At 44.2% G+C, this 14430-nt stretch overlaps 1 protein-coding gene across 4 annotated transcripts in view; it reads right to left on the bottom strand.

Moving 5' to 3' along the window:
- LOC138852407 (eclosion hormone-like) overlaps positions 1–3926 on the bottom strand; it is a 71677-nt gene extending 67751 nt beyond the window's left edge. For 2 of the 4 annotated variants that reach the window (XM_070082910.1, XM_070082908.1), the window contains exon 1: positions 3712–3926. The gene's annotated coding sequence lies outside the window, so the exon portion shown is untranslated. Of the gene's footprint in view, positions 1–2696; positions 2904–3711 lie in introns of those variants that run through there. The other 2 variants (XM_070082911.1, XM_070082909.1) reach the window with 2 other exon arrangements.
- Positions 3927–14430: the final 10504 nt, after the last annotated feature.

The raw sequence follows: 14430 nt of genomic DNA, 5'->3' as shown, positions 1-14430 counted from the left end.
TTTGCATAAATGGGGAGAAATCAGAGTGGGGAAGCGTCACGAGCGGTGTTCCACAGGGGTCAGTGTTGGGCCCCCTGCTGTTCACAATCTACATAAACGACATAGATGAGGGCATAAAGAGCGACATCGGCAAGTTTGCCGATGACACCAAAATAGGCCGTCGAATTCATTCTGACGAGGACATTCGAGCACTCCAGGAAGATTTGAATAGACTGATGCAGTGGTCGGAGAAGTGGCAGATGCAGTTTAATATAGACAAATGCAAAGTTCTAAATGTTGGACAGGACAATAACCATGCCACATATAAACTAAATAATGTAGATCTTAATATTACGGATTGCGAAAAAGATTTAGGAGTTCTGGTTAGCAGTAATCTGAAACCAAGACAACAGTGCATAAGTGTTCGCAATAAAGCTAATAGAATCCTTAGCTTCATATCAAGAAGCATAAATAATAGGAGTCCTCAGGTTGTTCTTCAACTCTATACATCCTTGGTTAGGCCTCATTTAGATTATGCTGCACAGTTTTGGTCACCGTATTACAGAATGGATATAAATTCTCTGGAAAATGTACAAAGGAGGATGACAAAGTTGATCCCATGTATCAGAAACCTTCCCTATGAGGATAGACTAAGGGCCCTGAATCTGCACTCTCTAGAAAGACGTAGAATTAGGGGGGATATGATTGAGGTGTATAAATGGAAGACAGGAATAAATAAAGGGGATGTAAATAGTGTGCTGAAAATATCTAGCCTAGACAGGACTCGCAGCAATGGTTTTAAGTTGGAAAAATTCAGATTCAGGAAGGATATAGGAAAGTACTGGTTTGGTAATAGAGTTGTGGATGAGTGGAACAAACTCCCAAGTACCGTTATAGAGGCCAGAACGTTGTGTAGCTTTAAAAATAGGTTGGATAAATACATGAGTAGATGTGGGTGGGTGTGAGTTAGACCTAATAGCTTGTGCTACCAGGTCGGTTGCCGTGTTCCTCCCTTAAGTCAATGTGACCTGACGTGACTAGGTTGAGTGCATTGGCTTAAGCCGGTAGGAGACTTGGACCTGCCTCGCATGGGCCAGTAGGCCTTCTGCAGTGTTCCTTCGTTCTTATGTTCTTATTAGTTTATTGGCTGATGTCCGTAAGTCATGTTTCAGAATGGCTTAGTTCGCAATCGCAACAAAAACTGACACTGTTGAAACTGAATAATTAAATGGATTATTATTTGGTAGAAATTAGGCAATGGGACCTAACATCATACTGCCTTGGATTCTGAAAAAAAAAAAACTGCAGAAGAAATAGTGCAAGAAAATTTAATATTAGCATTGAAATGTATGTTTAACACCGAAGAATTACGGAGTCATCACATGGTTAAGACAAGGAGCCCAAGAGCTAGCGTTCACTCAAAGTACACATAATATACAACATAATGCAATACTACTCTACACAGTACTATACTACGCGAACTATTCTACATTACACAATATTCTACATTATAATTACTATTATGGCGAAGCGTTATACCCACAGGGGTCATACAACGCCCTAATAATGAGAAGTACAGTAATCCGGTTTGATTCAATAGAGGGTAGCTCCAATTCCTTGAATAACGAGGACTTCACAAGCATCAGGGGCAGTTAGGTAATACATGAACATAATTAGTAGAGTACAACAGTGGAGAGCCACTCCTCCCAGTGGCAGTCGTGACCTGCTGCTGCTCTCCCCACACACCCGATAGCTTTTTGTTTGTGTACTGGAGTAACGGTGCCTCGCTCACTCAACCTCACTATGTCCCATGCTTCGTCTACAACGCAGTAAGGCATGCTTGAAAACTGAGCGAAAAATGGGCTGAAAGATATCCCTGAAATGCAGTTCCCTCACCTGTCTCCTGGTTCCTCTTTAGAGGTGTCATTTTGTCAGCTATGTCTTCTGATTTCCCTTATGTCACCTGGATTCAATTTCTTACATCACCTGTTTGAGTGTCGCCTAATTCTCTGTACGTGTAATTGTGTTCCCTACTTTGAGTCCCCTGGTACTCAATGCTTATACATTATCACATTCGCCTTATCATTTTTATTTCCAGGTCACGCTGGCGTCGTTTGGTTGCTGAGACTGGTTTATTTCGAAACACACTTATATCTTGGAATGCAAGTTTTTTCTCACACTGACACTCGTCTCGCATGACTTAAAGCTCTACAAACAAACGAGAAAACTCCCTAGTAATACAGGTTTTATATTATGTTAGGTGGAGTCTATATTCTCATCTGTAATGGAAGAAACTTTCCAGTGTATAATTAATGGTTTACTGGAGCCCCTGATGTGCCTTGTACAGCCGGTCCTGCCGCGGGGCAGTGAACTTGTGAGGGTCGGCCAGCATCACAGTTACAGGGACACAAGGCATACTGCTTGCTAGCACTTATGTCGTCACCAAGAGATACAAGGTACCAGAACCACGGTGTAAAGAAGTTTTCTTCACAGACTAGAGTGAAGACAGAGGATAGTGCTGCCGCCGCCGCTGTGGACTGGCTACCACGTTCTTCTCCTCCCCCCCTCCACCCACACCCACTTATACTTAAAGCAGCGGTAAGATTTCACATAGGCGGTAAAAGCAGAATAAATGACACGGTTCGGTGTGAGACACAATGCAACTGCTGTACCCGGACAGGCGACCGCTGCAGTAGCAGTATAAAAGGAGGGCTTACCTGGACGCTGGAGACTGAGGCAGGAGGTGCCACGGAGTACTCGGTTCCTACACTCGCGCACTAGATGCCCCACTCAGCAAGTGAGGTACACTCTTATACCATTCATGCTCCAGCGTTGTGTAGACAACTACTGCTAAAGGAATGTCGTCCAGCAGTGACTATAAAATGCAAGGATTTCTAGAGTGAGTTGAAAACTGAATGTATGAGCGCTTTCTTATAATCAACCACGTATCTTGAGATCACAGGAAAGTGAAGAATGAAATTCACAGTACTGTGGTTGGAACAATTCAACAATTAACACGAAATTTAGAGAGGAAACGTTAGATAACGTTTCAGTCCATCCTGGACTCGAGGAGAGAAAAGAGGAGAAAAACCAGAAGGCAGGTCAGATGATGAGGTGACGAGGAAGACAAAAAAAGATGAGGACTAAGGCAAAAAAAAGATGACTACTTCTTAACTTGACCTGTCTTGCCTTTTCTTCCCTCTTTTTCAGCAGTTTACAATGGTCCGAGGCAGAATACTACGTTGTTTGAAGTATCCTTTGTCAAATGTGGGTTAATAGTGAATCACACGAAAGTGCTCCAACATTCGATTTCCAATTCATTGTTGACCACTCTGGATATTAGCAACATTTAGTGTTACCAGTCGGATAGTCACTGCACTGGTAGGTTCGGGAGTAGATACGACACCAGAGCAGGCATTACAGAGGTGGGGTCATTGGCACGGATTACACCATCATCAACATCACATCAAAGCCTTAACGACACACGTCGTTTCAAGCAGGGTTGTGATGAGACCAGCCAGGGAAGTTAAAGCAGCAGGGACGAGACTAGGAAGTATGTGCTAGGGCAGGATACCCAGGAACAACACAGTGGGAAGGCCTCTTCGGGCAGGACACAAAGGACAGGATGCTGGGATTAAGACGCTAGGGGCAGGACACATAGGCAAGAGGCTCTGAATAAGACGCTATTCTTAGGACTGTGGGGGGGTTAGAACACGCGGTGTGGCGGAGTACCTGAGGGTGGGGAGCGACGACGGAGGTTAGGTGGCGACTGGCGACTAGGCTAGCGGGGCTCGCCTTCTTGCCTTGCTTCCGCCTCCCACTGTCCTTTTCCTATGCACTTTGGTCTTCCGGCTTCCTCGTCATCCAACCACCTTCTCCATCTCCCGCTACTACACACTCATGCAAAGTACTGGTTTATGATGTAACTGATATTGTTCACTGCTCGTTCTAACTAATGCTGCCGACCTCCGTTACTTTGCTGCTTCTCTTACGAACTGAGGTACATTGCAGTAAGCCTACTCACCCATGCTTGGTAAGTCATACGCCAATTTATCCTACGTTCATTTTTGAACTAGGTATCCAACTTAACGCTTAATGTAAATTAACTAGTGCTGTTTTATTTAATTTAATTTAGAATAGGTTAGATTAGATTCAGCTACACAAATCTAACAAAGCGGATATTAACAAAAAATAAGCAAATTAAAAAAACTGAATATACATATAGCAGTGAAGAAACCAACCGAAACCAGGAAGCGTTCAGTTCTGCACGATCGGTAATACTCGTGCAGATTTCAACGTTTCCTTGTTAAGACGGCCACCTCGTTGCTAGATATCTCAAGGCCGTTAATTTAATAATTATTTGCTTATATGTTGTTGAATCTACTTGTTTTTTAAGATAAAGGGAATGGTATTTGCAGGTTAAGAGGAAGTGTTAAGACTTCGAAATTGGGAGCCTCGTAAAACAGTGTAATAAATTGTATATAGGTTTTCTGCCTACACCTAAGCATTATCATTCATGTATCTGTCACACTGTCATCCCCATCATGTATCTGTCACACACTGTCATCCCCATCATGTATCTGTCACACACTGTCATCCCCATCATGTATCTGTCACACTGTCATCCCCATCATGTATCTGTCACACTGTCATTCCCATCATGTATCTGTCACACACTGTCATCCCCATCATGTATCTGTCACACACTGTCATCCCCATCATGTATCTGACACACTGTCATCCCCATCATGCATCTGTCACACTGTCATCCCCATCATGTATCTGTCACTGTCATCCCCATCATGCATCTGTCACACTGTCATCCCCTTCATGTATCTGTCACACTATCATCCCCATCATGTATCTGTCACATTGTCATGCCCATCGTGTATCTGTCACACTATCATCCCCATCATGTTTCTGTCACACACTGTCATCCCCATCATATATCTGTCACACTGTCATTCCCATCATGTATCTGTCACACTGTCATTCTCATCATGTATCTGTCACACTGTCATTCCCATCATGTATCTGTTACACTGTCATCCCCATCATGTATCTGTCACACTGTCATTCCCATCATGTATCTGTCACACTGTCATTCCCATCATGTATCTGTCACACTGTCATTCTCATCATGTATCTGTCACACTGTCATTCACATCAAGTATCTGTCACACTGTCATCCCCATCATGTATCTGTCACACACTGTCATCCCCATCACGAATCTGTCACACTGTCATTCCCATCATGTATCTGTCACACACTGTCATCCCCATCATGTATCTGTCACACACTGTCATCCCCATCATGAATCTGTCACACTGTCATCCCCGTCATGTATCTGTCACACTGTCATCCCCTTCATGTATCTATCACACTGTCATCCCCATCATGTATCTGCCACACTGTCATCCCCATTATGTATCTGTCACACTGTCATCCCCATGATGTATGTCACACGGTCATTCCCATGATGTATCTGTCACACTGTCATCCCCATCATGCATTTGTCACACTGTCATCCCCTTCATGTATGTCACACTGTCATCCTCATCATGTGTTTGTCACACACTGTCATCCCCATTATTTATCTGTCACACTGTCATCCCCATCATGTATCTGTCTCACACTGTCACCCCCATCATGTATCTGTCACACTATCATCCCCATCATGTATCTGTCACACTATCATCCCCATCATGTATCTGTCACACTGTCATTCCCATCATGTATCTGTCACACTGTCATTCCCATCATGTATCTGTCACACTGTTATCCCCATCATGCATTTGTCACACTGTCATCCCCATCATGTATCTGTCACACACTGTCATTCCCATCATGTATCTGTCACACACTGTCATCCCCATCATGTATCTGTCACACACTGTCATCCCCATCATGTATCTGTCACACACTGTCATCCCCATCATGTATCTGTCCCACTGTTATCCCCATCATGTATGTGTCGCACACTGTCATCCCCATCATGTATCTGTCACACACTGTCATCCCCATCATGTATCTGTCTCGCACTGTCATCCCCATCATGTATCTGTCTCACACTGTCATCCCCATCATGTATCTGTCACACATTGCCATCCCCATCATGTATCTGTCACACTGTCATCCCCATCATGTATCTGTCACACTGTCATCCCCATCTTGTATCTGTCACACTGCCATCCCCATCATGTATCTGTCACACTGTCATTCCCATCATGTATCTGTCTCACTGTCATCCCCATCATGTATCTGTCTCACACTGTCATCCCCATCATGTATCTGTCACACACTGTCATTCCCATCATGTATCTGTCACACACTGTCATCCCCATCATGTATCTGTCACACACTGTCATCCCCATCATGTATCTGTCACACACTGTCATCCCCATCATGTATCTGTCACACTGTTATCCCCATCATGTATGTGTCGCACACTGTCATCCCCATCATGTATCTGTCACACACTGCCATCCCCATCATGTATCTGTCACACTGTCATCCCCATCTTGTATCTGTCACACCGTCATCCTCCTCATGTATCTGTCACACTGTCATCCCCATCATGTATCTGTCTCACACTGTCATCCCCATCATGTATCTGTCACACACTGCCATCCCCATCATGTATCTGTCACACTGTCATCCCCATCATGTATCTGTCACACTGTCATCCCCATCTTGTATCTGTCACACTGTCATCCCCATCATGTATCTGTCACACTGTCATTCCCATCATGTATCTGTCACACTGTCATCCCCATCATGTATCTGTCTCACACTGTCATCCCCATCATGTATCTGTCTCACACTGTCATCCCCATCATGTATCTGTCTCACACTGTCATCCCCTTCATGTATCTGTCACACGCAGTCGTCCCCATCATGAATCTGTCACACCGTCATCACATCATGTATCTGTCACACCGTCATCCCCATCATGTATCTGTCACACTGTCATTCCCATCATGTATCTGTCACACTGTCATTCCCATCATGTATCTGTCACACACTGTCATCCCCATCATGTATCTGTCACACACTGTCATCACCATCATGTATCTGTCACACTGTCATCCCCATCATGTATCTGTCACACTGTCATCCCCATGATGTATGTCACACTGTCATTCCCATGATGTATCTGTCGCACTGTCATCCCCATCATGCATTTGTCACACTGTCATCCCCCTCATGTATCTGTCACACTATCATCCCCATCATGTATCTGACACACTGTCATCCTCATCATGTATTTGTCACACACTGTCATCCCCATCATTTATCTGTCACACTGTCATCCCCATCATGTATCTGTCTCACACTGTCACCCCCATCATGTATCTGTCACACTATCATTCCCATCATTTGTCTGTCACACTGTCATCCCCATCATGTATCTGTCACACTGTCATAACCATCATGTATCTGTCACATTGTCATCCCCATCATGTATCTGTCACACTGTCATCCCCATCATGCATTTGTCACACTGTCATCCCCATCATGTATCTGTCACACACTGTCATCCCCATCATGTATCTGTCACACACTGTCATCCCCATCATGTATCTGTCACACACTGTCATCCCCATCATGTATCTGTCACACACTGTCATCCCCATCATGTATCTGTCACACTGTTATCCCCATCATGTATGTGTCGCACACTGTCATCCCCATCATGTATCTGTCACACACTGTCATCCCCATCATGTATCTGTCACGCACTGTCATCCCCATCATGTATCTGTCTCACACTGTCATCCCCATCATGTATCTGTCTCACACTGTCATCCCCATCTTGTATCTGTCACACCGTCATCCCCATCATGTATCTGTCACACTGTCATCCCCTTCATGTATCTGTCACACACTGCCATCCCCATCATGTATCTGTCACACTGTCATCCCCATCATGTATCTGTCACACTGTCATCCCCATCTTGTATCTGTTACACCGTCATCCCCATCATGTATCTGTCACACTGTCATTCCCATCATGTATCTGTCTCACTGTCATCCCCATCATGTATCTGTCTCACACTGTCATCCCCATCATGTATCTGTCTCACACTGTCATCCCCATCATGTATCTGTCTCACACTGTCATCCCCATCATGTATCTGTCACACGTTGTCGTCCCCATCATGAATCTGTCACACTGTCATCCCCATCATGTATCTGTCACACTCTCATTCCCATCAAGTATCTGTCACACTGTCATTCCCATCATGTATCTGTCACACTGTCATTCCCATCATGTATCTGTCACACACTGTCATCCCCATCATGTATCTGTCACACTGTCATCCCCATCATGTATCTGTCACACTGTCATCCCCATCATGTATCTGTCACACTGTCATCCCCATCATGTATTTGTCACACTGTCATTCCCATCACGTATCTGTCACACACTGTCGTCCCCATCATGTATCTGTCACACTATCATCCCCATCATGTATCTGTCATACCGTCATCCCCACCATGTATCTGTCACACTGTCATCCCCATCATGTATCTGTCACACACTGTCGTCCCCATTAAGTATCTGTCACACTGTCATCCCCATCATGTATCTGTCACACTGTCATCCCCATCATGTATCTGTCACTCTGTCATCCCCATCATGTATGTCACACTGTCATCCCCATCATATATCAGTCACACTGTCATCCCCATCATGTATCTGTCACACTGTCATCCCCATCATGTATCTGTCACACACTGCCATCCCCATCATGTATCTGTCACACTGTCATCCCCATCATGTATCTGTCACACTGTCATCCCCATCTTGTATCTGTCACACTGCCATCCCCATCATGTATCTGTCACACTGTCATTCCCATCATGTATCTGTCTCACTGTCATCCCCATCATGTATCTGTCTCACACTGTCATCCCCATCATGTATCTGTCACACACTGTCATTCCCATCATGTATCTGTCACACACTGTCATCCCCATCATGTATCTGTCACACACTGTCATCCCCATCATGTATCTGTCACACACTGTCATCCCCATCATGTATCTGTCACACTGTTATCCCCATCATGTATGTGTCGCACACTGTCATCCCCATCATGTATCTGTCACACACTGCCATCCCCATCATGTATCTGTCACACTGTCATCCCCATCTTGTATCTGTCACACCGTCATCCTCCTCATGTATCTGTCACACTGTCATCCCCATCATGTATCTGTCTCACACTGTCATCCCCATCATGTATCTGTCACACACTGCCATCCCCATCATGTATCTGTCACACTGTCATCCCCATCATGTATCTGTCACACTGTCATCCCCATCTTGTATCTGTCACACTGTCATCCCCATCATGTATCTGTCACACTGTCATTCCCATCATGTATCTGTCACACTGTCATCCCCATCATGTATCTGTCTCACACTGTCATCCCCATCATGTATCTGTCTCACACTGTCATCCCCATCATGTATCTGTCTCACACTGTCATCCCCTTCATGTATCTGTCACACGCAGTCGTCCCCATCATGAATCTGTCACACCGTCATCACATCATGTATCTGTCACACCGTCATCCCCATAATGTATCTGTCACACTGTCATTCCCATCATGTATCTGTCACACTGTCATTCCCATCATGTATCTGTCACACACTGTCATCCCCATCATGTATCTGTCACACACTGTCATCACCATCATGTATCTGTCACACTGTCATCCCCATCATGTATCTGTCACACTGTCATCCCCATGATGTATGTCACACTGTCATTCCCATGATGTATCTGTCGCACTGTCATCCCCATCATGCATTTGTCACACTGTCATCCCCCTCATGTATCTGTCACACTATCATCCCCATCATGTATCTGTCACACTGTCATCCTCATCATGTATTTGTCACACACTGTCATCCCCATCATTTATCTGTCACACTGTCATCCCCATCATGTATCTGTCTCACACTGTCACCCCCATCATGTATCTGTCACACTATCATTCCCATCATTTGTCTGTCACACTGTCATCCCCATCATGTATCTGTCACACTGTCATAACCATCATGTATCTGTCACATTGTCATCCCCATCATGTATCTGTCACACTGTCATCCCCATCATGCATTTGTCACACTGTCATCCCCATCATGTATCTGTCACACACTGTCATCCCCATCATGTATCTGTCACACACTGTCATCCCCATCATGTATCTGTCACACACTGTCATCCCCATCATGTATCTGTCACACACTGTCATCCCCATCATGTATCTGTCACACTGTTATCCCCATCATGTATGTGTCGCACACTGTCATCCCCATCATGTATCTGTCACACACTGTCATCCCCATCATGTATCTGTCACGCACTGTCATCCCCATCATGTATCTGTCTCACACTGTCATCCCCATCATGTATCTGTCTCACACTGTCATCCCCATCTTGTATCTGTCACACCGTCATCCCCATCATGTATCTGTCACACTGTCATCCCCTTCATGTATCTGTCACACACTGCCATCCCCATCATGTATCTGTCACACTGTCATCCCCATCATGTATCTGTCACACTGTCATCCCCATCTTGTATCTGTTACACCGTCATCCCCATCATGTATCTGTCACACTGTCATTCCCATCATGTATCTGTCTCACTGTCATCCCCATCATGTATCTGTCTCACACTGTCATCCCCATCATGTATCTGTCTCACACTGTCATCCCCATCATGTATCTGTCTCACACTGTCATCCCCATCATGTATCTGTCACACGTTGTCGTCCCCATCATGAATCTGTCACACTGTCATCCCCATCATGTATCTGTCACACTCTCATTCCCATCAAGTATCTGTCACACTGTCATTCCCATCATGTATCTGTCACACTGTCATTCCCATCATGTATCTGTCACACACTGTCATCCCCATCATGTATCTGTCACACTGTCATCCCCATCATGTATCTGTCACACTGTCATCCCCATCATGTATCTGTCACACTGTCATCCCCATCATGTATTTGTCACACTGTCATTCCCATCACGTATCTGTCACACACTGTCGTCCCCATCATGTATCTGTCACACTATCATCCCCATCATGTATCTGTCATACCGTCATCCCCACCATGTATCTGTCACACTGTCATCCCCATCATGTATCTGTCACACACTGTCGTCCCCATTAAGTATCTGTCACACTGTCATCCCCATCATGTATCTGTCACACTGTCATCCCCATCATGTATCTGTCACTCTGTCATCCCCATCATGTATGTCACACTGTCATCCCCATCATATATCTGTCACACTGTCATCCCCATCATGTATCTGTCACACTGTCATCCCCATCATGTATGTCACACTGTCATCCCCATCATATATCTGTCACACTGTCATCCCCATCATGTATCTGTCACACTGTCATCCCCATCATGTATCTGTCACACTGTCATCCCCATCATGTATATGTCACACTGTCATCCCCATCATGTATGTCACACTGTCATCCCCATCATGTATGTCACACTGTCATCCCCATCATATATCTGTCACACTGTCATCCCCATCATGTATCTGTCACACTGTCATCCCCATCATGTATCTGTCTCACACTGTCATCCCCATCATGTATCTGTCACACTGTCATCCCCATCATGTATGTCACACTGTCATCCCCATCATATATCTCTCACACTGTCATCCCCATCATGTATCTGTCACACTGTCATCCCCATCATGTATGTCACACTGTCATCCCCATCCTATATCTCTTACACTGTCATCCCCATCACGTATCTGTCACACTGTCATACCCATCATGTATCTGTCACACTGTCATCCCCATCATGTATCTGTCACACTGTCATCCCCATCATGTATGTCACACTGTCATCCCCATCATATATCTGTCACACTGTCATCCCCATCATGTATCTGTCACACTGTCATCCCCATCATGTATCTGTCACACTGTCATCCACATCATGTATGTCACACTGTCATCCCCATCATGTATCTGTCACACTGTCATCCCCATCATATATCTGTCACACTGTCATCCCCATCATGTATCTGTCACACTGTCATTCCCATCATGTATCTGTCACACTGTTATCCCCATCATATATCTGTCACACTGTCATCCCCATCATGTATCTGTCACACTGTCATCCCCATCATGTATCTGTCACACTGTCATCCCCATCATGTATGTCACACTGTCATCCCCATCATGTATCTGTCACACTGTCATCCCCATCAGATATCTGTCACACTGTCATCCCCATCATGTATCTGTCACACTGTCATTCCCATCATGTATCTGTCACACTGTCATCCCCATCATATATCTGTCACACTGTCATCCCCATCATGTATCTGTCACACTGTCATCCCCATCATATATCTGTCACACTGTCATCCCCATCATGCATCTGTCACACTGTCATCCCCATCATGTATGTCACACTGTCATCCCCATCATATATCTCTCACACTGTCATCCCCATCATGTATCTGTCACACTGTCATACCCATCATGTATCTGTCACACTCATCCCCATCATGTATCTGTCACACTGTCATCCCCATCATGTATGTCACACTGTCATCCCCATCATATATCTGTCACACTGTCATCCCCATCATGTATCTGTCACACTGTCATCCCCATCATGTATCTGTCACACTGTCATCCCCATCATGTATCTGTCACACTGTCATCCCCATCATGTATATCACACTGTCATCCCCATCATGTATCTGTCACACTGTCATCCCCATCATGTATATCACACTGTCATCCCCATCATGTATCTGTCACACTGTCATCCCCATCATGTATATCACACTGTCATCCCCATCATGTATATCACACTGTCATCCCCATCATGTATCTGTCACACTGTCATCCCCATCATGTATCTGTCACACTGTCATCCCCATCATGTATATCACACTGTCATCCCCATCATGTATCTGTCACACTGTCATCCCCATCATATATCTGTCACACTGTCATCCCCATCATGTATCTGTCACACTGTCATCCCCATCATATATCTGTCACTGTCATCCCCATCATGTATCTGTCACACTGTCATCCCCATCATATATCTGTCACACTGTCATCCTCATAATGTATCTGTAACACTAATCGTTAGAGCTACCCAAGATATTTGCTTCACTGACTCACCTGGTTGTGTCTCCGTCATTGTTTTCCTGTGGTGTTTCCCACTCGAGATTTTCCTTCTATGAATACATTATTGCATTTTATATCTCCGTGATGTACGTTAACAACCTTTTTATTGTCCCCCTTTAATTAATTCTGTTTTTATCATTCTTCAGTCTTATTCCGCTGTGTTTTGCCTCTCTGAGGAGACAGTAAATTCAGTACTCTTATTCTTATCGTAGAAAATATTATCGTAGTGAATTCGTTTTCTCAGCTTCCTCTCTTTTCCTTTGTATTTATGTCCATTCTGTAATATAAAGACTGGAATTGCGCTGTGTAATTTAAATGAAGCCATACCAATTATACACAGTGATGTAGCAAAAACCTTTCAACGTCTAGTACTTTAAATTCTTGATATGAAGTCAAGCCGACTATTAGGCTTTTTTTTTTTTTTTTGTGTGTGTGTGTGTGTGTGTGTGTGTGTGTGTGTGTGTGTGTGTGTGTGTGTGAACGCTTTTACACTCGTGTCTGGACTTCGGGTTTCTCCTGACCTGATCTTCCAAGTCGTTTGTTCTTATCCGGTTTCATAAAGCTTTGTGTTTAGTTTATATTTGCCGCGGTTATTCCTTTCCTAGGGATGAATTCCTTAAATTTGTTAACAATGAACTGCATCTGCCGCTTTTACTATTAATTATTATATCCTCCCTTAGCTTCCTAGTGTTCAACTAGGAATTTTTGTCGGCCTATTTTTGTATTGTCAGTAAACATATGTGGTTCTCACTGTTGTCTCCAATATGGACCGTATTAGATAACATATGTTAAAACGTTTCACTTAAAAAAGGAACTAGACGTGTTTCGGTCGCTGCGGATTGGAAAGAGATGTCTCAGCATCTCAACCCCATCCCCAGTCTCACTGCATTGCAGTTGTACACTTAAAAAAAAAAAAAGAGAGGAGCTGTAGCTTAGTTTTCTCACGACACGTACGAGTCACAGCTGCAGCACACTTTCTTCACCATTCTCCATTGTATGGACTGATGGAGCCACTGTGTGGCGAAACGTTTCTTCAGTAAAGATTCCCATATGTTGCTTAAGTGTCTCAGTCTTCAACTTATCGGTTTTAAACCATTTATCACAACACATCTAGGAGATGATCAACGCCTTCAACAGGTTCAGGAGCTTTAGCTCAAAACATTCAAGAAAGATACCTGATAAAATTTATAAAATTTCAACATTCCACCGAAAAGCTTTCACTATTTTTTTTT

This window comes from Cherax quadricarinatus, chromosome 8, assembly GCF_038502225.1.
Source record: "Cherax quadricarinatus isolate ZL_2023a chromosome 8, ASM3850222v1, whole genome shotgun sequence".
Taxonomy (NCBI): domain Eukaryota; kingdom Metazoa; phylum Arthropoda; class Malacostraca; order Decapoda; family Parastacidae; genus Cherax; species Cherax quadricarinatus.
The sequence above is the reverse complement of the archived record's forward strand: the minus strand, read 5'-3'. Positions and strand labels throughout refer to the sequence as shown.